Source organism: Panulirus ornatus, chromosome 23, assembly GCF_036320965.1.
Source record: "Panulirus ornatus isolate Po-2019 chromosome 23, ASM3632096v1, whole genome shotgun sequence".
NCBI classification, from domain to species: Eukaryota; Metazoa; Arthropoda; class Malacostraca; order Decapoda; family Palinuridae; genus Panulirus; species Panulirus ornatus.
In genome coordinates, this window is record NC_092246.1 from 9,284,174 (window position 1) to 9,308,734 (window position 24,561).

The window sequence follows — 24,561 nt, forward strand, 5'->3', positions numbered from 1 at the left end:
TCTCTCTCTCCTCTCTCTCTCTCTCTCTCTCTCCTCTCTCTCTCTCTCTCTCCTCTCTCTCTCTCTCTCTCCTCTCTCTCTCTCTCTCTCTCTCCTCTCTCTCTCTCTCTCTCCTCTCTCTCTCTCTCTCCTCTCTCTCTCTCTCCTCTCTCTCTCTCTCTCCTCTCTCTCTCTCTCCTCTCTCTCTCTCTCTCTCTCCTCTCTCTCTCTCTCTCTCTCTCTCCTCTCTCTCTCTCTCTCCTCTCTCTCTCTCTCTCCTCTCTCTCTCTCTCTCTCTCTCTCCTCTCTCTCTCTCTCTCTCTCCTCTCTCTCTCTCTCTCCTCTCTCTCTCTCTCTCTCCTCTCTCTCTCTCTCTCCTCTCTCTCTCTCTCTCTCTCTCCTCTCTCTCTCTCTCTCTCTCTCTCCTCTCTCTCTCTCTCTCCTCTCTCTCTCTCTCCTCTCTCTCTCTCTCCTCTCTCTCTCTCTCCTCTCTCTCTCTCTCTCCTCTCTCTCTCTCTCCTCTCTCTCTCTCTCTCTCCTCTCTCTCTCTCTCTCCTCTCTCTCTCTCTCTCCTCTCTCTCTCTCTCTCCTCTCTCTCTCTCTCTCTCTCTCTCCTCTCTCTCTCTCTCTCTCTCTCTCTCCTCTCTCTCTCTCTCCTCTCTCTCTCTCTCTCTCTCTCTCTCTCTCCTCTCTCTCTCTCTCTCTCTCTCTCTCTCTCTCTCTCTCCTCTCTCTCTCTCTCCTCTCTCTCTCTCTCTCCTCTCTCTCTCTCTCCTCTCTCTCTCTCTCCTCTCTCTCTCTCTCTCTCTCCTCTCTCTCTCTCTCTCTCTCTCTCCTCTCTCTCTCTCTCTCTCTCCTCTCTCTCTCTCTCTCCTCTCTCTCTCTCTCCTCTCTCTCTCTCTCCTCTCTCTCTCTCTCTCTCTCTCCTCTCTCTCTCTCTCCTCTCTCTCTCTCTCTCTCTCTCTCTCCTCTCTCTCTCTCTCTCCTCTCTCTCTCTCTCCTCTCTCTCTCTCTCTCTCCTCTCTCTCTCTCTCTCCTCTCTCTCTCTCTCTCTCTCTCTCTCTCTCTCTCTCTCTCTCTCTCTCTCTTTCCCTATCATTTCCTGAATTCGATCACCCTTCCTCACACCACATATTGTCCTAATACGTTTCATTTCCAACACATCCATCCTCTCCCGTACTTTTTAATCGAGGATCCGCACCTCGCATCCATAGAACACCGTCGGGACGCCTATACCATCAAACATGCCCAACTTTACCCCACACACACGGCAAACCTCTATTTCCATGCACCCCTTTATGCACCCAGGGCCTTAACCTTCTCATCCATCATAAGACTCATTTCAGCTCCCATGGCTCCATTCACTGCCATGATCACTACTAGATACCTTAATCAACACCACTTCCACCACGTTGTCTACATTTAAACCTACACTCCAGCTCACCCGACCTTCTCCAGTGGCAACCCTAATACCTTCACTTTTATTCATATTTTCCTCGTTTTACAGCCTCACCCAAACATAAGACACCACGCACGTTCAATGAGAGCATCGTCCTACTACATACCTTGACGGCGACGCCCGGTAAGGGGAAGAGAGAGGCGTGACTACCGCTGCTGGTGCTGGGCGTGGCGGGGGAGGTGGTGACGGCAGCGCGGTAGAACTGAGCTCCGTCCTTCCACCAAGCGAGGGAGTAGAGCGGGCCAGGCCAGGGCACCACACGGCACCGCAGGGACACGTCCTCCCCTGAACGCACCTCCTCAGGCACCTCCACACTCTGTATACGCACCCCGCACGCTGCTGCAAGTACCGTAAACAGCCACGGGTGAGGAGTTGTGGCGCACACAGCAGCTGCTCTGCTCGCTGCTGTCATGAGGGATGAGCACTCCTTAGAATAGTGGTGGCAACAGCAGCAGAAGCAGCAGTTTGGATATATGGCAACCTACCGCCACAGGGGTGGGTTGCTAGCAATGAGTTGGCGAACCAACTGAACCTATCCTGACGTGGAGGTTGCACAACTGAACCTATCCTGACGTGGAGGTTGCAACAGATTTCCTCAGTCTTCACTCGTTGGCCAAGTTGTGCTTACTGTGGTAAATATAACTTGAATTTAGACATTGCCTTTAAGCACCTACCTGTCACAAGACAAGAACAAATGAGGCAAGCATCACATACCCTTGAGCTACAGAGCGCCATATGAAAACAAACCACTAAATAACGACACAGTGAAAATGGTGTTTATCCCAGATTTGTCGATCGTCCTCCCTAAGAGCGACGGCTGCCTACGTTATGCCTGGCACGACGTCACGTACTGAAGTGTTACAGGCTTAGGCAAACGAGGTATCCAGGTAAAGGACGATAGTTTACAGCCACAGTAGTAATAATCTATCCTCCAGATAACAGTTAACAGACAACTGAGATAAAATGACAACACTACAAAATAAGATTAGTTAACTATTAACGAAGGAGTGACGTAATACGTAAACTGATAACCAAACACACACACACAAACACAGACACAAACACACTTTAATCATCACTTGGACCTCATCCGGCAGTTCGAGAAGTATACTTACCACACCATTTACTCCACCGTCATCTCCTACCACCCGAGATCCCACGTCCCCGAGAAGCAGTTCGGCACCACAGCAACATTCAGCCCAACTGAGCTCGCACAGGCACCACCAAACAGCCCCCTAATTCTAACCATTAACAATATTTAGTTATATACTTCCTAGGACTCACTTTTATGGCGCTCCTTTCAGGAGCAGGGAAAAGTTGGAGTTCTTAGGAATATGAAGTTCCTCAGCGAAACTCCTCTTCGTCTACTGAAATGATGCAACCTCGTCAAATGTGACTTTTCATTTGCTGTGTAACCACATAATGAAACGGAGACCAATATCATATAGACATATGATTTATCATATAATACATAATTGCTGTTTTTCGCGTCAGCGAAGTAGCGCCAGGAAACAGACGAAGAATGGCCCATATAAACATATATATATATATATATATATATATATATATATACATAAACGCCCATATACGCACATATACATACATAGACATATATATACATACACACACAGATATATACATATATACGCACGTCCATATTCATACTTGCTTGCCTTCATCCATTCCTGGCGCTATCCCGCTCCATAGGAAACAGCGTCGCTACCCCCGCCCGCATCAGCGAAGTAGCGCCAGGAAAAGACAAAAAAGGCCACATTCGTTCACACGGTCTCTAGTTGTCATGTGTAATGCACCGAAACCACAGCTCCCTATCCACAACCAAAGGTAAAATGAAACGCGGTATGTCTCAGGTGCACTTTGGTCAGGGAAGATACGATGTATTTACCACATGAAAGTGCACTTGGGACAGAGTGATTCATTTTTCCTCATGGTTATCTGCACACCACAATGACCTATGCAATATATATATATATATATATATATATATATATATATATATATATATATATATATATATATAATGGAAGTTTGCTAGATATGAGAAGAGTCCACACGGCACATGGGAATGACAACGTACACAGTACACAGTGTTGCAGCCTCCCTTATCAGCTAGCCAGCAAGTGTTTGGTGTCATACTTAACTAACAACCCAACCACGCCTGTTGAACCGTCACCAACAATCGTAACATCAACTGTGCCCGGCTTGTAAACTCTGTAGCATCGGCCATTCTCTTTCGCCACACATGTGAGATGGAATCTAACCCGTCATTTTTTAAAGTAACAGATCGGTCCCTGTCTGTCTGTCTGTCTGTCTCGGTATCTTGTCTGTATGTCCGTCTGTCCGTTTGTCTACCGTGCACAAATTCGCGCCAAATAGAATCATGGTCTTTATACTCGACAAATTCACTCCGTGACATCCACAAGAAAGACGCGCCGCCTGGCAGGGGAACACAGACCCGTGGTCCCTTTACCCTCAGTGTGACACCAGCGAATGGCATCATGACCATCATCTACAGGAGGAACCTCATCGGCGTCTTACCGTGCAGGTAGAGTAGGCACAGGAGGCCCCCAGTCGTCATGCTAGCTGATGGACGGCGGGGTTCAGTGCCCTGCAGTCTTCACAAGTGGCGTCTCCATCTTCCAGTCAAACACGTCCTGGCATCAGTGTCAAGTAGGTGTTAATGCTCAATACTTTTCAAGCACCATTCACTGTTTTCTCTTGAAGAATATAAATGACAAACGCCAATTTTCCCTTTTTCTTTTTGTCTCTTTCACTCAAAGGAACACGGTAGCAAGATTCTCTCTTTTTTCTATACGGCAGTCGGAGCACCAGGTCCCCGCGTGCCGGACGCTGGGGTTGTGATGAGCGTGAGGCGGCGGAGGAGGAGGACGACACGACGACGATTGTCCCGGCGACCACCGCCGCTGACGCCCCGCTGGCTCCCTCTCCCCTCAGCCGCTCCTGCTAGGCTACCCATCCCACTCCACCCCAGCCCACTAACAACTTCTCACTGCACGGGCTAACACATATACACGGGTTCATTCCAGTGCACTGTTAGAGAAGCACACACACATGAATCATTTGCTGATTAACAAGAGGAAAAATGAAACACGTCAAGTCCAAAGGACTTACCGTGTTTGTAGCCAAATTCACACATTACTCGCACCCAACTCCCAACCGTTAAGTATAATTTTTTTTTAGAAAATTAACTGAGACGGCACGGGTAACTTAATGCCGCTAGTTAAAGAGAATGATTCCACAACTGCTTGTATCTAATGTTCGCACATGGACAATATATATATATATATATATATATATATATATATATATATATATATATATATATATATATATATATATATATATATCTTTCTTTCTTTTAAACTATCCGCCATTTCCCGCATTAGCGAGGTAGCGTTAAGAACAGAGGACTGGGCCTTTGTGGAATATCCTCGCCTGGCCCCCCTCTGTTCCTTCTTTTGGAAAATTAAAAAAAAGAAAAAAAAAAAACGAGAGGGGAGGATTTCCAGCCTCCCGCTCCCTCCCCTTTTAGTCGCCTTCTACGACACGCAGGGAATACGTGGGGAGTATTCTTTCTCCCCTATCCCCAGGGATATATATATATATATATATATATATATATATATATATATATATATATATATATATATATATATATACTAGACATATGAACTCTCAACCTACCTTTGTAATTTGCCAAAAATTTACCTTCATGCATAATTCCATGCACTCAAGCGCTTTTTTTTTGTGTCTGTAATGCCTTGTCCATGCCAAAGGATGTGAAATGATACGTGTTGATTAAACTACATAACTGCGTAAACGACCATCCGTCATACAATTCGTGAATAAAAGATGAAAAAGTTAAGAGGTGGATGTGAGAGTGGAAATGTTTAATGTTAGAAGTAAGGGAAGGGGAGTTGCTGAATTAAAAGGAGGTAAAGAGAGGAAGATGGAAAGATTATTCTGATGAGCCGATGAATGAGGGAGAAAGTGAGGCACCAGTTGTTACTGCCGACGCGTCCTGGACACATAGGGTCCCGGACACTCCCTAGCCTTCGATTCTCAGTGACGTGTTTCAGGTTGTCAGCATCGCCTGCCCTCTTGTGTGATGCTGGCGGGTGGAGGGGTTGGCTGCCGTCTCACGCACAAGCTGCCTCTGACGTGGCTGAGCTGTATCCCTCGATAAAAACCAACAGACAGACGACGGCTGACTCCTGAGGAAAGCTTTACCTTGACTTCGGTGGTCTCCCCTGCAGGAGGTTCTTTCATCCTAGCACTATACAGCTGTCGCTCACGAGCGATGATGGTACGAAATTGGTGAAAGAAAGAGAGTGAGAAAGCATGAGGACTGACGGGTGTAACAGGAGCAGTCCGGAATGAAAGAGAGAAGAGGAGAGAGTGAGGGGAGAGGAGAGAGTGGTGTCAAGGGCGGCATGATCCCACGTAAGACGGCATCAGCAGAAGTACCAACATTGTTCAGCTGTGTAGTGGCCAGCCTCCCCACATCTTCCCCCCCGCCCCCAAGACCAGGGAGTTGCTGTCAGCGTCCCCTTCCTCACCACCACAATACTCGCCCCCTTCTCCATTGTATATCACCCACCTTCCCCACCTCATCTCCCCCGCCCTCACCACCACAGCACCCGTCTTTACCACTACACCTGCCCTCACCAACACAACACCTGTCCTTGTCATAGCACCTGCCATGAACACTACAACGCCTGCCCACACCACCACAACACCTATCCCGTCACAAAACCTGCCAATCACCGCCACAACGAACCCACTACTACAACACCTGCAACCACCGCCACGAGCCGCTGGTCTTACCTTCATAACACTTGCCCCTATCACCACAATACCTGTCTTCATCATCACAACACTTGCCCTCACCACCACAACAGCATCTGCCTTCACCACAACACCACCTACCCTCACTACCACAACACTTGCCCTCATCACTACAACACTTACCCTTACCGTCACAGCATCCATACTTATTATCACAACACCCATTCTCGCCACCACAACACCCTCCCTCACCGCCACAAAACCCGCCCTCACCTCCACAAAACCCGCCCTCACCGCCACAAAACCTGCCTGCACCGCCTCACTTCTACCATCTGATCACATCGACACTCACTTTATTACTCATTCATTAAGATGACTATTATCACTTCTACTTACATACATTCACATACGTAGAAAGTTATATACGCTTATTTCAAAAGCTGGTTCGTAATCATAGTTCAAGGAACCTCTTGAATATAATAATAATCAATTTAGGGGACGAGTAAGCGTGGGTCGTAAGTGGAATATACGTGCGTGTGTGTGTGTGTGTGTGTGTGTGTGTGTGTGTGTGTGTGTGTGTGTGTGTGTGTGTGCTCGCGCAAAAATACACAAGTAGTGATTATCCACAAAATGAAGGTAAAACCACAAGAAAACGGAAAATAAGTAAAAAGTGAGTAATGTGGCAGCTGAGGGTATCACTGAGGAATATTGGGTACTCAGTAAAGTGAATGAAAATGGTGAACAGCTTGTGGATTTGTGTGTTGAGAAAGGGCGGGTGATTAGGAATACCTGGCTTAAAAAGAGGTGGGGGGACATACTCATGTATACGTAGGTGAGTAGGAAAAAATTGGGCAGCTGCATTATCGGACAACATACTGATTGATAATCGCACAGAAGAGAGACTTTTGAATGTGAATGTGTTGAGAGGGGCAGCTGGTGGGATACCTGATCATTACCCTGTGGAGGAAAGGGTGCAGATTTGGAGACATTTTCGGAAAAAAGAAGAAAAGCTATAGGTGAGAAGAGAGTGGTGAAAGTGAATAAACTTAAAAAAGAGAATTATGTTAAGAAATACCATGAGGCACTGAGTGTGGAATGGCAAAAGGTGAGGGGAAAACGAAGGTAGGGGAGTGGGTGAAGAGTCGGAGGTATTTCAGGAAGCACTGCTGACATGTGCGAGAGAAGCGTGTGGCATGCGTAAGGTGAGAGGTAGGTAGGTTAAAAAAGGGTAGTGAGTGGTGACATAAGGAAGTTGCGAGTGAGAGAAAAGGGTAGTGAGTGGTGAAATTACGAAATTGCGAGTGAGAGAAAAAGAGAGGTATATGGAAGGTACTTACAGGGAAGGAGTGTGAATGATTGGGAGATCTATATGAAAAAACGGCAAGGCAAATGAAATTTTGGGTGAGTGATTATAAGTAAACTTCAGGGAGAATAAAGTGTTCTGGAAGAAGGTTGATAGTGTGCGATAAACAAGAGAACAAACGGGGACATCAGTAAAGAGGGCAAATGAGAAAGTGGAAACAGGTACTGATGAAGTGAGAAGATGGAGTGAGTATTTTGAAGGAATGTTGTGTTTGTTGATTAGGGTGGAAGATTAAAGGTTTTTTGACTCGTGGTGGTGTGTCAAGTGGGAAGATCATGGTGAGTGTAGTTTGGTGAAGAAAGAAGTGATGAAGGCCTTGCGTAAGATGAAATATGGCAAGGCGGCTGGAGCGGATGGTATCAAAGTGGAATTTCTTAAAGAAGGGAGTGACTATGTTGTTCACTGATCAATTAAGATTTTCATTGTATGTATGGATCATGGTGAGATACCCGAGGACTGACGGAATGCATGCATAGCGCTAATACATAAAGGCAAGATGGACGAAGGTGAGTGTTCAAACACAGAATTATGAGTTTGTTGACTATACCTAGTTAGTTGGATGGGAAAGTAGTGACTGAGAGGGTGAAGGCATGTGCAGAAGGAACAGCGTGGTTTCAGACGTGGTAGAGGATGTGCGCATCAGATGACTGCTTTAAAGGCGTAAAGCGTAAGGCATGTGTATGAGAAGGAAGAGAAGAGACTAAATAGTTCCAGGTGAAGGCTGGTCTGCGACAGGGGTATGTGATGTCACCGTGGATGGTTAATTTGTTTGTGGTCGGGGTGGTGAGGGAGGTAAATGCAAGAACCTTCGATAGAGGGACGAAAATGCAGTCTGTAGATGAGTGGGCCTGGGAAGTAGTCAGTTGTTGTTTTCTGATGACAGCACCGTTGGCAGATTCAAGTGAGAAACTACAGAAGTTAGTGACTGAGTTTGGGAGAGTGTGTGACAGAAGGAAAATGAGAATAAATGTGAATAAAAGCAAGGTTATTAGTTACAGCAGGGTAGAGGGACACGTTAGTTAGAGTCTGGGTTTGAATGAAAAAGAAGTGGAGGAATTAAAGGATTTTAGAAATCGGGAAGTATAAATGGTAGCAAATGGAACCATGGAAGCGGTAATGAGTCACAAGATGGGTGAGAGGGCAAAAGTTCTGGAAGCACTGAAGAATGTATGGAAAGAGAGGTCAGTATCTGGGAGGGCGAAAATGGGCATGTTTGAAAGTATAGTAATTCCAGCAATGTTGAACTGATGAGAGGCATGGGTTGTAGACGAGAATGTGCGAAAGAGGGTGCAAATGTTGGAAATTAAATGTTTGAGGAAAGTACGTGATGCGAGGTGGTTTGATCGAGTAAGAAATAAAAACGTATGTGTGTCGTTGGGAGAGCTGAAGAGGATATGCTCAAATGGTCTGGACACAAAGAGAATGTGAGGAGAGATTTACAAAGAGGATTATGTGTCAGATGTGGAGGGAACAAGAAGGGGGGGGGGGGGACCAAATCAGAGATGGAAGGATGGAGTGAAAAAGACCGAGTGATCGGGACCTAAACAATGAACATGCATAAGGGTAAAATGTGTGCACGGGATAGAGTGAATTGGAACGATGTGGTATACAGGGGTCGACGTGCCGTAATGGACTAAATCAGGACCTTTAAAGCGGCAGGTGGAAATCATGGAAAGGTCTGTAGGGTCTGGTTGTGGATAGGGAGCTGTGGTTGCGGTGCATTACACATGACAGCTAAAGAATAGATGCGAGCGTCTGTTCCTTACGCTTCTTCGCTAACCCTGGAAACGGCGAACACGTATGAATATATATATATATATATATATATATATATATATATATATATATATATATATATATATATATATATATATTTATTCTTTCTTTCATACTCTTCGCCATTTCCCGCGTTAGCGAGGTAGCGGTAAGAACAGAGGACTGGGCCTTTGAGGGAATATCCTCACCTGGCCCCTTCTCTGTTCCTTCTATTGGAAAATTGAAAAAAAAAAAAAAGCGAGAGGGGAGGATTTCCAGCCACCCGCTCCCTCCCCTTTTAGTCGCCTTCTACGACACGCAGGGAATACATGGGAAATATTCTTTCTCCCCTATCCCCAGGGATAATATATATATATATATATATATATATATATATATATATATATATATATATATATATATATGATGAAGGCAGCAAGTGTGGATTATGTACGCGTATGTGTATGTGGGTGGGTTGGGCATTCTTTCGTCTGTTTCCTTGCGCTTCCTCGCTAACGCGGGAGACAGCGACAAAGTATAACAAATAATATATATATATATATATATATATATATATATATATATATATATATATATATATATATAACACCGGACTCTGCCTGTTTGTGGTTACTCCACGACTGAACCGACATCTCCGGAGAGGTTGTGTCATCGTCTCCAAACGCAAATGAGCTCAGTCTGCACGAAGAACTCGCCCTAAGGGAATCTATCATTTCTCTGTTTTCATGTTCCTGTTGTAGATTACAAGTCTGGTCGTTGCGTTCTGTGTGTATTTGGCTTTTTACCAGATGAAGACATCTGGTGACAAAAAATTGTGTTTTCCCTCCAAGACTGTGTTGTACCTCAGGCATTGTTTATAATACTAGTTTTACTGACGTTCAGGAAGAAGCGAATCTTTGTAGTGTATCATTTTACAGTATCCTCTTTTGTTCCCATATCTTTTTAACTGCATCATGTATTATAGGGTATAGATAAAAGGAGAGCATCGAGAGGAGTAGGATCTGATTTTGGATTCACAGCGAGTGTGTTGACTAGTATCAGAGTATCAGCCACTTATACAGTCGGGTCCCCAGTGAGTATGTCTTAACCCCCCAGCTATCCAGCACTGCGTCAGAAGACTCACAGTACACTGCTATAAAGTAAACAGTGTTTTGCTCTGGGGGTTAGTGTACACAGTGCTGAATCTACGAACAGTTTGACAGTAGAAAGTACTCTTGTTTTGCTCTGGGGGTTACTGTGTACATAATGTTGAATCTACGATTAGCCTAACAGCAATTTTCCTGCTGACCTGTGACTCTACATATCCAATATCTAATCAATTTGATAAAATTCAATGTTGCTTTCAAATTGGTGTATGACAACCTCGGACTGCTCACACTTGACTCTCATACACTAACGTTTTAACAAGAACCCGCGGGTTGAAGTGAGACAGAACATAACATTACTGAATACAAAAGACCCAGCTTGTAGCAGCGCCTCCAGCAACGCTCCACATAACCTTGAGTCCAGCCAGGTGATCTTTGGATGCCTTGCGAAACCACATTTCCCACGTTGCTCCAAGGTCCACCTGATCTGCATTCATAATTCACACTCCAGATGGCGTGAATAACCTGTCTACCTTGCACTGTTGTGGTCCTCTACAAAATCCTTCAAAGAGGCACCATTAATTCACGCTCAGTGGTGCTTTTACATTATTAGCATCCCTACTAGTAAGGTACCAATGTTCAACATTGCTGGAATTACCTACCTGTATGCCCGTGGTCTTGAAGGCTGGGGGCCTACACCTTAAATCAGTCACACGAGTTGATCAGATACGGACACAAGTGCGCAAAGTGTCTGACAACGTCTTCTGCCACCTAACTTCGGCTTTTACCTCTCTCCAGCAGAAGCCACACGACTCCACCTTCTCCCTCCTCTGGCAGAGCTATCCTGGAATATCGTCATTGTCTTCCTCCTGCACCAGCAGTGCCAGGGGAACTCGGCAACACCATCTCCCTCCTGCAGCATAACCATGTCCTTTCAGCAACTGTTTCTTCCTCCTGCAGCACAGCCACGGGACTTAGGCAACACCTCCTCTCTCCTGCAGTACATCAGAAACTCGTTAGCGCCAACTAACTCCTCTCTTCTGCAGCAGCACATCATACTGGGTTACATCTCATCTCTCCTGTAGCATCACCATGTGATTCCTGTCCCGCCTCCTTTCCCACTCCTGCACTAAAAAGAGCAGTTCGTCCCTAAACTATATCTTCACATGTCAAGTGAGCATTTCTGTCATGTGTTTCTGTACCCTCACCAGTACGAAAGAATGTTGCACTTCACATCCTAAAAGACTCTACGTTGATATGGATATCATTGGAAATACTAAGGTCAAATAAACAGATTACATAATGATTTGATTAGGATTCTAAACGTATACAGCAGATAGTGTTTGAAGCTATGTGAACGTTACAATGTTTGATCTGAACGAAAGCGTGTGTACACTCGCCTGATGGATCCCAAATGCAGTTTTTATTCTTTTCTCTCCGAGTGTTGTACCACTGCATAATCAAAGATCTATGATCCAGTAGCTTTATGATCATAACAACCTATGAAAATCTGCGTAATCTAAAGGGGCAACCATGTAGGTGCTTGTGTAATTTATGTCAGTTTCCATCACAGGGTCGTCAGACTTGTCAGGTACAGAAGTCACCGTATGGGACTTTCTCATGATGATATGTAAACACTTCTTACATGGAGATATATATATGGTTATTGGGATCCAAGAATGAAATTATACTCTTTGCATATTCTGAAGTTCGCACTCTGCTTGATCCACTAACTTGTGAAACCACTTATCCATGATATAGAACGATTGATATAGAATTAAACCCCGGTATTTCTTCTCAAAAAAATCTAGATGATATGAAGAATATGATGCCCTATATAAACACAGCTTACACTACATATGATATTTATCTATGTAATAAATCACTGAGAATCGTCGATGTGTATATACAGTACAAGGATGTTACCCATTTACATATATATATAGTTTTCTTTGACAATTCCTCTCATAGAAAATAACAACAGAAAAGTTGTCCCCTCTGGAAATAAGTTCAAAAAATCAAAGAGAGAGGTAGACAATGGAGGGAAAAAGGAGAGGGATATATATGTAATTTTTTTTTTACAGTGTATTGCTATGATGGTTAATGAATTCGCGGGTGATGGTCTTCCCGGAAGAAGATGTCACTCTCGAACGCGACGTTGTTTACATCCTCCATCGAAGCTGCCAGATGATCGCCACTCACCATCACTAACGCTGATATTTCCGGAAACAGCGACGGACTCATTGACTCCAGGTAAAAATGCTGTTTCTCCTAAAGGGTTGGGGACACACCAGCTGGGTGCATGGTTCGAGTGTATCGGTGCGGCTTTATTACCGAGAGCTTAAAAAAAAAAAAAAGGAGGAATCGAGCGTTGCCCTTTTCAGCGGCTTGAGTTGCTATCCAGTTATCCACTGGAATGATTTATGTGTAGCCGAGTGTATATTGACGGTGATGGTTATCCAGTTAAACCTTAATAACTCAAGAGATGAGGCCAGGGCTTGGAAGATGAGGAGGGAAAATGTGATGCTATACCATGGAAGATAACCAGAACATCCCAACCTAGGGTAGGATTGGCTTCTTAATGTTGGAATATACCTTGGAGCGATTTGATTGAACTTCTGATTAAAGTCAGGAGGTATAGTTCCAGTTTAGCACCTCAACACTGCTAGCTTTGAAATATGAGTGAGTTTGATGTGAATTTGTAATGTAGGGATTAGATTGAGTGTGGCAGAGTGTGATTTGGAGCATGTTCATTTATATCGTGACAAAAACAGTGATGGTGAGGACTGTGAAGATCAGGAAAAACGTGGTGATAAAATCAGAACGGTGAAGCATTTCTAAAAGTCAGCAGAACTTATGAAAATATATGTAACTTGAAATTCAAAGATGTGATATGCACAATATGAGAGAACACCATAAACCCCCAGGGCCCAAGACTCTTCAACACCTTGCCTGAAATCATCAGAAACACCATGGGATGCACAGTAGAGAAGTTTAAGAATGTCCTGGACAATTATTCACAAAATATACCAGACTAGTCAGGCTATGGGGGCTACATAGGCCTGTGGGCTCCAGCTTCCAACAGCATTGTCGACCAAGGTCTCGACTCAGTAGCATGGCCCCAGTCTGAGCTCTGGGGGTAGAATACTCAGGAAGATTTCACCAGTTATTCCCACAACAGTAGATATTACTGTAAATTTCAACATCATAGTTGAAATCTAGGAACAGGAGTAGTGTTTGTTGCATTTGCTGGAAGTGCTTGCTTTTGCTGGGATGAAGCAAACTCTTGTAGTACACACAATCAGGAAGTGAACATGCTCAGCGGGCAGAAACTAATCATAAACACATAACCACATCAATCGCTTATACTTGATATGATAATGAAAATATGGTAAATTTCGGCTGCCAGGGGAACTTACATGAGGTTTAAGATTTTTGTTTTTTCTGTCTCTTTCACCTACTTTTTGTGATAGTTAACCTCATTTTTCCTTGATCTTTATAACCCTCACCACTATTGATTTATTTGAGGTTGTAGGATAAAAAATTATTCAAAGCAATCTCTGCCACCTTTATGTTCTTTAAACACTAAACTTCCATTGCAAAACAAAATGAATCAAATTCCAAAGTTATAGCATGGTAATGTAAAACTGGAACTTATAACTCAGGGAAAGTGGATTTTTCTAGGTGAGTGAGCTGGAACTTTAGTCAGGTTATGTAAATATTCTAAATCAGGTATGGGGTAAGTATTTGGTTTCTCTGAACCACAAAATTTGAGTAATGACCTACTCTTCCTGTGGAATAAAGTTGTGATAAATGAAATTCTCACAAAAGATCATTTGAAGTTTATGAAGATGAGATCAAATCTCTTCAGGAAATGTAGCGAGATTAGGTCAAGGTGTGTCGGGATTTTTATTTTTCCACTTAATTTATCCAACCTAGTCTCACCTTATTAGTTTATTTTATGAAATGCTTAAAGCTATGTTAAGCTCAGCTTGTCTTTGCACGATGGATCAGCTTGCGATTGAACTACCAGAAATCTAAAGTATGTTTAAGGGAAAATAATCCTGTGATTATATCAAATGCTGAAACACATCCTAAGACTGTCATTATAAGTGTTTTACTGCAGGGTGCTCCTAAGACAATGCTGATAATTACCATATATTTTTGTTGAACAATGATAATGAAATAGAAGGGGGTACGACCTATAGATACAGGAACCTTTTAGGATTGTGGGATTTTCTGATTTTGGGTTGTTTGACCTGTCAAGTATAGGTGATGTATGTATTATATAATGTTCGTAAATAAAGGTTATTTACTTACTGGACCTAATTATTGTTGTTATTTCATCTTATGAGGATATTTGCATTCCAAGTGCATGTGCTGTAAGGACAAAGCTGAAAACATAATTTCAGAACACACTTTCTGTGCTCTTACAAATATTATACACCTTTGTTTTCATGGTACCACAATTTCCAGAGCAATATTTCATCCCTCCATTGTGAGACGCATGGTATGAATGCGTATATAATTTAAAAGAGGGAAAATGTTATCTATTTTTTGCAGTTTTGGAATTTTTCACGTACAGTAAACACAACATTCTCTATTGTATGATATATGTTTTGTTATAGAAAGCATATGGAGAACACGTTTTCTCTTACTGTTTTTCACTTTCATGAGTGCAGTTATTTTAATTTCTCAATCCAGTTCAATAATTTAATTTCTGTAAGGATGAACTAAGTTTATTTCATTTATGTCACTGATCATCATTCCTCTGTTGAAATCTCTAAATTTCAGTCTTCAGTTACAGATCTTAAAGTTTCAGACTTCCTGGTAGTAAGGTAGTGAGTGGCACCACCAAACCTAATGTATTCTGATTTCGTTTTTATAATTTATCTTGTTAGAAAATTGCTGGAGTAGTACAGTGAAATATTGTATGATAATATAGCACATAAATCTCAAGTGGAATATTCATAATGGATTTTTTTTTAATTTGTGTTGCACCAGTTTAAAAACTTACATAACTTCATAATAGATATATTTTTTTCATTTGTTTGAGTATTTCATTAACGATTTTACATTAAAGAAAAGTGTCCACTGATAAGACTTAACTCAGCAAGCTGTTAAAGTGGTGTCATATATCTAACCATCTATCCATTTTAAACAGAACCTGGCATCTGTACCCCTTTCATCAGAGCAACTGGAGCAAACAAAAAATGAAACTTGGAATTTTGGCAAAATACCCTTCAAAACATACAAAATACAATTGAATGGAAATAGTGAAAAAACAAGTAAGAATAGAGGATTCCCCTTATACATTGTGGAAACAGTCACAAACTTACCTATGGTGATGGTGGGATGTGGTGATAAAACAAATTGGTTTACATTCCATTCATTGTCAAACTAGCTTGTCTAAAGGCCCATGGTGACCTACCAGGAATTTAATCAGAAACAAAATGGATGACTTACTACAGAGGAGATTTTGATTAAAGTGAGAGACCACAGTTTTAGGGAAAAGAGGTTATGAGTAACAAACCTCTTAGATTTCTAGAAGAGAGTGAACTCTGTCTTTGATGAAAGGATAGGCTGGTTGGATGTTTGTATATGGACAGCCAGAAAACTTTTGATGCCGTACCACATAGGAGGCTGGTAAAGAAGGTGGATTTTCAGGTAGGAATAAGGGAGAGACCATTAAGATGGATGGAAGATAAACTTGAAGGAAGTTGACAAAGGATGCATGCTAGGGATTGTCTTGAAATGGGTTGAAAGTCACCAGTGGCATGCTGCAGGGCTCAGTTTTGGATTTGGTCGTCCTGATTAGTGTGAATGACTTGACAGAAAGATTGGAATCCTACATAAATATGTTTATGGATGATGCAAAGGTTGAGGGAAGTGGAAGCTGATGTGGATTGCATCACCTTACAAGGTGAACCTGACAGATTCCAAAATTTGTCTGATACTTGGATGTTAAAGTTCATCCTGAGTAAATGTAATGTGGATGGGTCATGGTAGAAGAGGGATTTAATATGATTATCATGTAGGAGATAAGCTGCAGGAATCTGTGTGGCAAATACTTAGGACTTACTTTGCCCCTAACCTATATCCAGAGTCCCATGTTCGGAGGAGACAAACTGTTTGGTGCTAAGTATTAGAATAGGTTTCAAGTATGTAGATACGGAAATATTTAACAAGCTGTTCATGTTCTGCATAAGGCCGAACTTGAGTATGTTTTTAAAGTTCAGTCACTACAATTGAAGATGCACAAAGAGCAATAGAGGAGGTCTTGCGGAGGGCAACAAAGATAATACTAGAGTTAAGAAAGCTGAGTTACAAGCTAGATTACTAAGTTTGCCCACCATGGAAGAGTAAGGTGTGACATGTCATAATGTTTAGATTTTTAAACCAGATTGATGTTGGTTGGAGACAGTTAACAGTTTTTTGAAAGATAAAGGGATAGAGCAACCAGAGGACAAAATAGAAATAAAGTAGGGATCATATTAATAAAGATGAAACATTCTTTTATGGTACAAGAGTGGTAGATGAGTGGAACAAACCGAATGAGAATGTGGTAAATGTGGAAAGCGCACTGAAGTTTGAAAGGTTGCACAGGAGTAAAAAACATACAAGAGCTGGAGCCATGTGAGTGTAAAACTCCCTCGTCATATTAGATAATTACACACATATGGGGTTATTTGATAAGTAGGTACCTCGTTTAGGCTGGTGTGTGTGTGTGTGTGTCATACATTTATAGATGCCCCACTTTTCTTGAAAGGGTCCTGGAGTCACTCCAGGGTCTCTCTTCCAGGAGTTCCTACAGCTCAAAACCTATTCCACTGCCAATAGTAGAGAAATGGTGGCCTCCTTTGGAGTGAAAAGTTCTTGGATGAGACCACACTCCTGATGATACAGTCTTATTAAAGGTGACTTTTCACTCGTGTGTAAGCTAGAGCAGGTGGAGTCCAGTAACACCTCTGTGTGTGTGTGTATACACAAATGAGCAAAGACATGGTACATGTATACACAAGGTTAAGAGACTGGGCAACACAACTGTAAAACTCTCTCTTTGTAACACACAGAAAGTAATTAAGACACACACACACACTAAGCAGTGCTAGTGTCAGACTAAAGAGGTGGTATGTAAGTACCAATTGGAGAAATCAAATCGGATGTTGTTGAAGAGACAGAGCTTATGAAAGGGATGAGACTAACCAAATTTTTCTGGAGAGATACATATAGTATGGAAAGAGAGAGAAGACAAAGGAGGAGGGGGACTGGCTTTCTTGGTAAAGACAACTTAATGCTCAAAAATACTGTTGGATAATTGATTAAAGCATTACCTGTTAGTAAAAATAACTTTAGAAAAAGCATGTATGATGATGTTAAAGACTTACAATATCCCAAAGAACTTAATGAACAAAACAAATATTGAACACCAGTAATTAGGGCACAATCAAGATGGTGTAGAAAGTAGCAAGACTTGCACTTTTTAGAGAGCGTGAAGGAATAATATTGTAGGATTTAAGTTTTAGAGAATAGACTGGAAATATTTAGATCATCTTAGAGACAGGCAAGGACATATAAGTTCTTAGAATGTACACAGGAAAAGTTTATGTATCATCATGTCTCAGAATGCACTGGAGTCAGACAGGCAGAGACACCATTAGTAACATCTGAACAGAAAATATCAGATATGATACTCAGCATGGGGAAAAGTGATCATGTACATTACTGCTTTAGTGTGAATGCATGGCTGTTACGGACATGGAAAGGAGATTAGAAAGAATTTAAAATTCATAGAGATGCACTTGTGGGGACTAAACAGAGATAAGATTTTTTTACAGGAGATGAAATTTCATAGTTTTACGAAATGTCTAATGAACAGGTTAATACTTAGGTCCCGTTGGTAATAAACAGAGACAGAGGACTAAAAGGGAGAGCTTTGGATTGAAAAATAGATTCAAAAAGAAAAAGAGCATAGAGTTTTACTATGAAAATATTGGCAGCACAACAGCCAGCCAGCATTTGAAAGGTACAAGAGAGCAAAGAACAAGTGTTGCCTGATAAGGAAGGAGGAATAGAAAAAAGTTTGAAAAGTTATTGTGGACAAGGCTCAAAGCTCATCCATTAATTTATCAGGAGTATAGTGTCAGTTAAAGAGCATCTAATCAGCTTGAAGGATTCAAAGGTAAGAATTACTGATGAGGAAAAATACATGGGGAACAGAATGATGAGTTCAAAAGTGTATGTTCTCAGCAGGTGATACTTTAGCCTCAACACCAGTGAAATGTGGTTGAGAGGAGGACTTGCATTGAAAGGACAAGAAAAGACATAAGCAGGCTGTAGAATGGTCCTGTTCCATGTAAGGTCATGGTCATGATTGATGAGTTACAGGGAAATGCTAATGAGGGATGTTCTGATTACAACCTTTAAGTTTTCAAACCAGCTTGAATAGAGAGAACATTTCTTTAAAAGATGCAAGGATTGAACAACCAGAAGCCTCAACTTAAAATTGTTATTAGAAATGGTGTAAAGAAGTATTTCAATTGTATAAGAGTGATGGATGAATGGAATGAACGGAATGAACCAAGGCGTGAGAAAGCGAATGTGGACTGTATAAAGAAACCTTGAAAGTCTTATGAAAGTAGAAAAGGTTCAAGAGATTGAGCCCATATAGTGCAAACAACATGGAGATATGATAGCCTATTTGGATAGTCATGTAGTGCTTGAATGTGGCTGTGTGGATTGTGAGGATATTAAAGATCAGAGTGGAAATGAGACTCTTTAGAAGACACATGTTTGTGGTAAGCATGTAGAGCTTAATACTTTCTATGTGAACATAAACTGGGAAATGGAAGTTGTTAGTTGGAACATTGATCAGTATTATAGAAAATTTGGTGAAATCTGTAATGAGTGTTAGTACTTGAGTATCATTGGGACTGATTAGAGAGAGGAAGTCAGAAGAGAGAGATATGGTTGAAATTATTTTATCCTGGTGTTACCCAGGACCCTACTTCTATGGGTTTCTGCTGCTCCAGTAGCAGGGACAGGAAGTGAGAATTTTTTAACCACTCTAGCCCGTTTCAACAACTGACAGTGAAACAACCTTGGTCGAGGGTGCCTTTTCACTTGTAGTATAATCTCAATCAGTTGGAGTCCAGTAACTCTATACGGGTGAATTAAAGATACCTATATGTGTGCATTAAAGATATCAAAGACCCAAAAGACATAGGCATATGCTATGGAGGAACTGCATTTGGCATAACTGCCAATTAGCCTTTGAAATGTGCTAGATAATGAAGAACAGACACAGTTAGTAAGTAAGGATGTGCACAGAAAGTTTAGAAATAACTGTAGACAAGCTTGGTGAAAATGTGAAGCTGTTCCATAAATTTGTCAGTAGACTGTCTAAAAGCAGCTAATTGCACTGAGGAATTCACAGGGAAGGTTTGGTGTGAAGAAGGTGAGAAAATTTTTAGGAAACTGAATGGTTGAAAATTGTGTTCACATTAGATGACTCTGGAACTCTTAACATGAATGAGGTGGGATGGGAAGGAGTACATGGATAGTAGTAAAGCTTTGAAAAGCATAAGTAGTCTCTTGAAGGATCTTAATCCACATAAGGTGCATAGGCATGATTAAAACTATCCATATGTATTAAAGGAGTTTGCAGAAACACCTGGCAGACCACTAGAAATATTAAAAAAAAGAGAGGGTGTAGTGCTAAGGGAGCGGAAGGGATGAATGTCATGCCTGTTTTCAAGAACATGTTTTGGGGAATTGCATTGAATTACAAACAAGATATCTTGTAAGCACAAGTAAAACACTAGAAAATGCACACATAAAGCAAAATGATGATTATTCACAAGGGTGAGATTATGTAAGGTAGAGGAAACATTGGTTACGAGAAAAAATCAACGACATTCATAACTGATTTTTTAAACTCATACAGCAGATTGAGCACTATTTTAGGCAAAATAATATGGATAGGTGGATTTTGTTCTTGGACAGCCAAAAGGCACTTGACATTGTCATAAAGGTTATAAAGAAACTTGATTCTCTTGGCAGGCAGAAAGGGAAGATTCTTATGGTGAATTAAAGATCATCTTAGTGCAAAAGAGATGACACAGTCTAGAGGAACATTTTCTAGGTGGGCTGGGGTAGCCATTGGCTGAAGTCGGATATTTTTGCAGGTAGTGCTATAGTTATGAGAGAAGTAAGAAATGAGCTGGATTGCATCAGCGTATAGAGGGACTTACACAAGCTCAAGGGTTGGTCAGATACAAGGTTACTGAAGTTCAGCCTAAGCACATGGAAATTAATGAACATGGGACACAGTGAAAGAAGGTTTAGATATGACTGTAAGTCGGCAGAAGATGTTACATAAATCTATATGTGAAAAAAGATGTGTTGATCAACATAGCCCTTGACGTCTTGCCACAAAACCTCATCAGGAGAATTGTTAAGGAAGCATGTTATCTGTTAGAATAGAAATTAAATTCAAGCAGCTTAACATGGATAAGATATTCTGTAAACTTTTTACAACTTGCACCAGACCTAGATAAGATTATGCATCTCATGTTTGGTCACCACATGCAAAGAAACATAAGATGTGATGGATAAGGTGCAGAGGGGTGCAGCAGAGATGAGTTACAACAATAGGTTAGAGGCTATATATTTAGAAACAATGAAAGAGAAGAATAAGGGGAAACTTGATTATTATAATTCTTAAGAATCAAAATTAAATTGACAGTGTCAGCAGTGAACAGTTATTTCAAAAATGCTAAGAAAAAACAAAAAAAAGAGGTCATAGGATAAAGATAAGCAGGAAGCATGTTGGAAAAGATGGAAAGAAGCACTGGATGAATGGAGTCAGGTGAGTGATGAAGCAGTGAATGAGCATAACTGAAGTTTAAGACTTGTATGAGAGTAAAGTTTAAGAGATAGATCACTCTCTTCACTGTACAAATGAGCAATTACACTGCTGCATGAGCATCTATGGGAAAGTGGTTAGCACAGTGACCCACAAATCTCACAGGTCTGCGACTGATTCTTGGAGAGGGCAGTGCAGCCAGCATTATCAGTTTCCTTTTTGTATAGTTGAAGGCTTTGGTCATAAGTAAAAGCCTTTTGTTCATGGCAAATCAAGAAAAGTTTTAAAAGAATAAAAAAGTAAAATGGAAAGAGGAAAATAAATTGAAGCATTTTTGAGGCTGTGGAAAACCTGATTTTGAAAAGAAGTAGGTATGAAGCTGTCAGGAAAGACATGAGATGGTAAAGTTTCAAAGCTTACCACTGTACAGAGAGAAAGAATCATCACAATTGTTAACCCTTGTGTTGCCAGTGGTCACACAGTCCAGTAATCATATAATGTAGTGGCACATATAAAAAGGGGAAAGAGAACCAGTGCTCTGGCGTGAGGCAAAGTGGGTCAAGTTCCGAGGTCAGAGTGAGAGACTTGATGAGACAGATAGCCTTGGGACAGAACTCAGTTATGTAATTATTTGGAGTCAGAATCCCCCCAGATGTAAGACCAGTACTCTATACAAGGATGAATCAGTGTTTTGGATAATTAAAGTAACTGTGAAGAAATTTCATCTTCAAAACAGATCTAGTTTGTTTGAGGAAGCCTAAAGTATTTGTATAATTTATGGTTTCCAAGACAGATTAGATACACTGATTCCAGTTATGTATGTTGTGGTGAGTGATAGAAATACAGAGCCATCATGGTATATAGAAAAGATGTGAAGGTCTCATAAAGAAATGTACTTTCTTTCAGAATCCAGCTTTTACCCCTTTTTAGCATGTACGGTATTTGTAAGTGTAAATATTACAGGTATTAGAGTATTAAAGTCCCATCCTAACACATGAAGGGCAAACATTCTTGCATTTGTATAAATACAAATATATAGTAACTAATTTTACCAAAAATCCTCATTGTAAATCATACTCATTTTTAGATTGGAAGTTGCTTTTCATTAGATTTTACATAATCTAGACTAAATGATTTATCGATTATTTAACAAAAGGAAGGTATTATTCTTTCTAAGCATATAAGATGCATTTGTTTTTATGAATTTTTCAATATTTTTGGCTTCATTTTTTCTAGCAATCCTCGTCCATCTCCTTCTCCACCACCAACACCTCCGCCAACGCCACCTCCAACGCCACCACCAACACCACCACCAACTCCGCCCCCAACACCACCACCGTCACCTCCACCACCCCTCCCATCATAATGTTGGAAGTGACTTGCAACGATCGATTGGGGAAGAAAGTACGGGTCAAGTGTAACCCTGATGACACAATTGGTGACCTAAAGAAACTTATTGCAGCACAGACAGGAACACGCTGGGACAAGATTGTGCTCAAGAAATGGTACACAATTTTTAAGGACCACATCACGATTGGAGATTATGAAATCCATGATGGGATGAACTTGGAATTGTACTATCAATGATTTCCTGTGACTGATGTCTATGAACATGCATCAGAGCTCTCATTATTAGGTTTAAAATGATCTTGTACTTTTCAGTTATGTTTGCCTTTTTACTCATTAAACTGGTTTTCCCACATATTGCACAAAGTTGGGATGGCCATTTTTCTGAGTCTTATATTTGTGCCTACTTGACATCAGCATCACAGTAATTCTTAATTTCAATATGGTGTGCAGAGTTTTCATATTAAAAGAATTATTCCATGCTCATATGTTATCCATCCATCAGTATGCTAGTACATAATTTTGATCACATATGTTGGATGTTATTTCCAGTTTCTGGTTTGATCACCTGTGTTGTGAAATGTATTCCAGTCTGTCTCACCATCTATTGATTGGAATTGTCAAGTTTTTAATAAAATTGGAAATATGAAGTTAGAATTTACTTGGCCATATGTTATATGACATTGTGTAAAACAAATGAACTGTGGTACTGCAACCCATTATGGAAGGTCTGTACCATTTATAACAAAGTTTTGAAAACTGATGGCAAGAAAATATTTTTCCGCCAGGTAGGTGTCCCATCTTCTATAAATGCTATAGGCGGTACAGATGCTTAAACATTGTAATGTGCAGTTTTATGAACCCCCATAAAAGATGTTCTGATGTGATCTGAATGCGAAAGTTGATAATGTGGCAGGTGAACGTATAACTGGGCAGCACGTGTTACCTGATTATGAACAGCTTGTGGGGTTGTGCGTGATTAAGAATACCTGGTTCAAAAAAGAGGGACATAAATACCTAAGTTTATATATCTAAGTAGGAAAGATTGGAAGGGAACATTTAATTATAGGACTATGTAGACTGCAATGGATAAACTCTTGGATATGAATGTGTTGAGAGGGGCATCTGGTAGGATGTCTTATCATTACCTTGTGGATAATGAGGGTGAAGGTTTGTAGGAGGAAGATGGTTGTGGAAATTACTTATCTTGGGAAAGAGGTGTGCATTAGAAGAGATACCAGGAGAGATTGGGTGTAGAATAACAAAAGACGAGATTGAATGATGGTATCGGAGTGGGAAAAGAATATATGTTTAGGGAAGCAGTGCTGGCATGTGCAAGGTAAGGTTTTGTGAATATATGTTTGGGAGAAAAGCTGCTAGTTTTTTTTTTCCTTTAGGAAGTAAGAATAGACAAGTGCAAGTCGTTCAAGGATAGGATGGTTCTGTGTCAGGGACGGGTACTGTTACCATGGATTTTTAGATTGTTTAGTGACAGGGGTGGTGAGGGAGGTGAATGCAAGGGTCTTAGATAGAGAGGGTAAGGGGGCTAGGACTGGAAGATGCGTCACTTGTTTGCTGATGATACAGCACTGGTGGCAGCTCCAAGTGAGAAAGAAACTGAAGAGTATGATGTTCGAGTTTGGGAAAGTGTGTGAATGGATTACGTTGTGAGTAAACGTGAACAAGAGCAAGATTATTAGGTTTAGCAGTGAAAAGTTACAGGTTGTTGGAGTGTTAGTGTGAATGGAGAAAACTTGTAGGAAGTGGAGTGTTTTAGATAACTGGGAATTAGATTACCTTGGGGCAGAGTAACGTTATTGTGGAGCCTGATTGTGAATGGGAAGTTTTAGTTTTAGTGC

At 41.2% G+C, this 24,561-nt stretch overlaps 2 long non-coding RNA genes across 2 annotated transcripts in view; one reads left to right on the top strand and one right to left on the bottom strand.

Moving 5' to 3' along the window:
- Positions 1-1,101: 1,101 nt before the first annotated feature.
- Positions 1,102-24,561, bottom strand: part of LOC139756665 (uncharacterized) — a 105,875-nt gene continuing 82,415 nt past the window's right edge. The window contains exons 2-3 of the long non-coding RNA XR_011714407.1: positions 11,151-11,483; positions 1,102-1,776 (exon numbers count right to left, since the gene is read on the bottom strand). This is a non-coding gene — a long non-coding RNA (uncharacterized lncRNA). The remainder of the gene's footprint in view (positions 1,777-11,150; positions 11,484-24,561) is intronic.
- On the top strand, positions 12,601-23,352 carry LOC139756794 (uncharacterized). The gene is made up of 2 exons (XR_011714439.1): positions 12,601-12,741; positions 22,592-23,352. It is a non-coding gene; the product is annotated as an uncharacterized lncRNA (long non-coding RNA).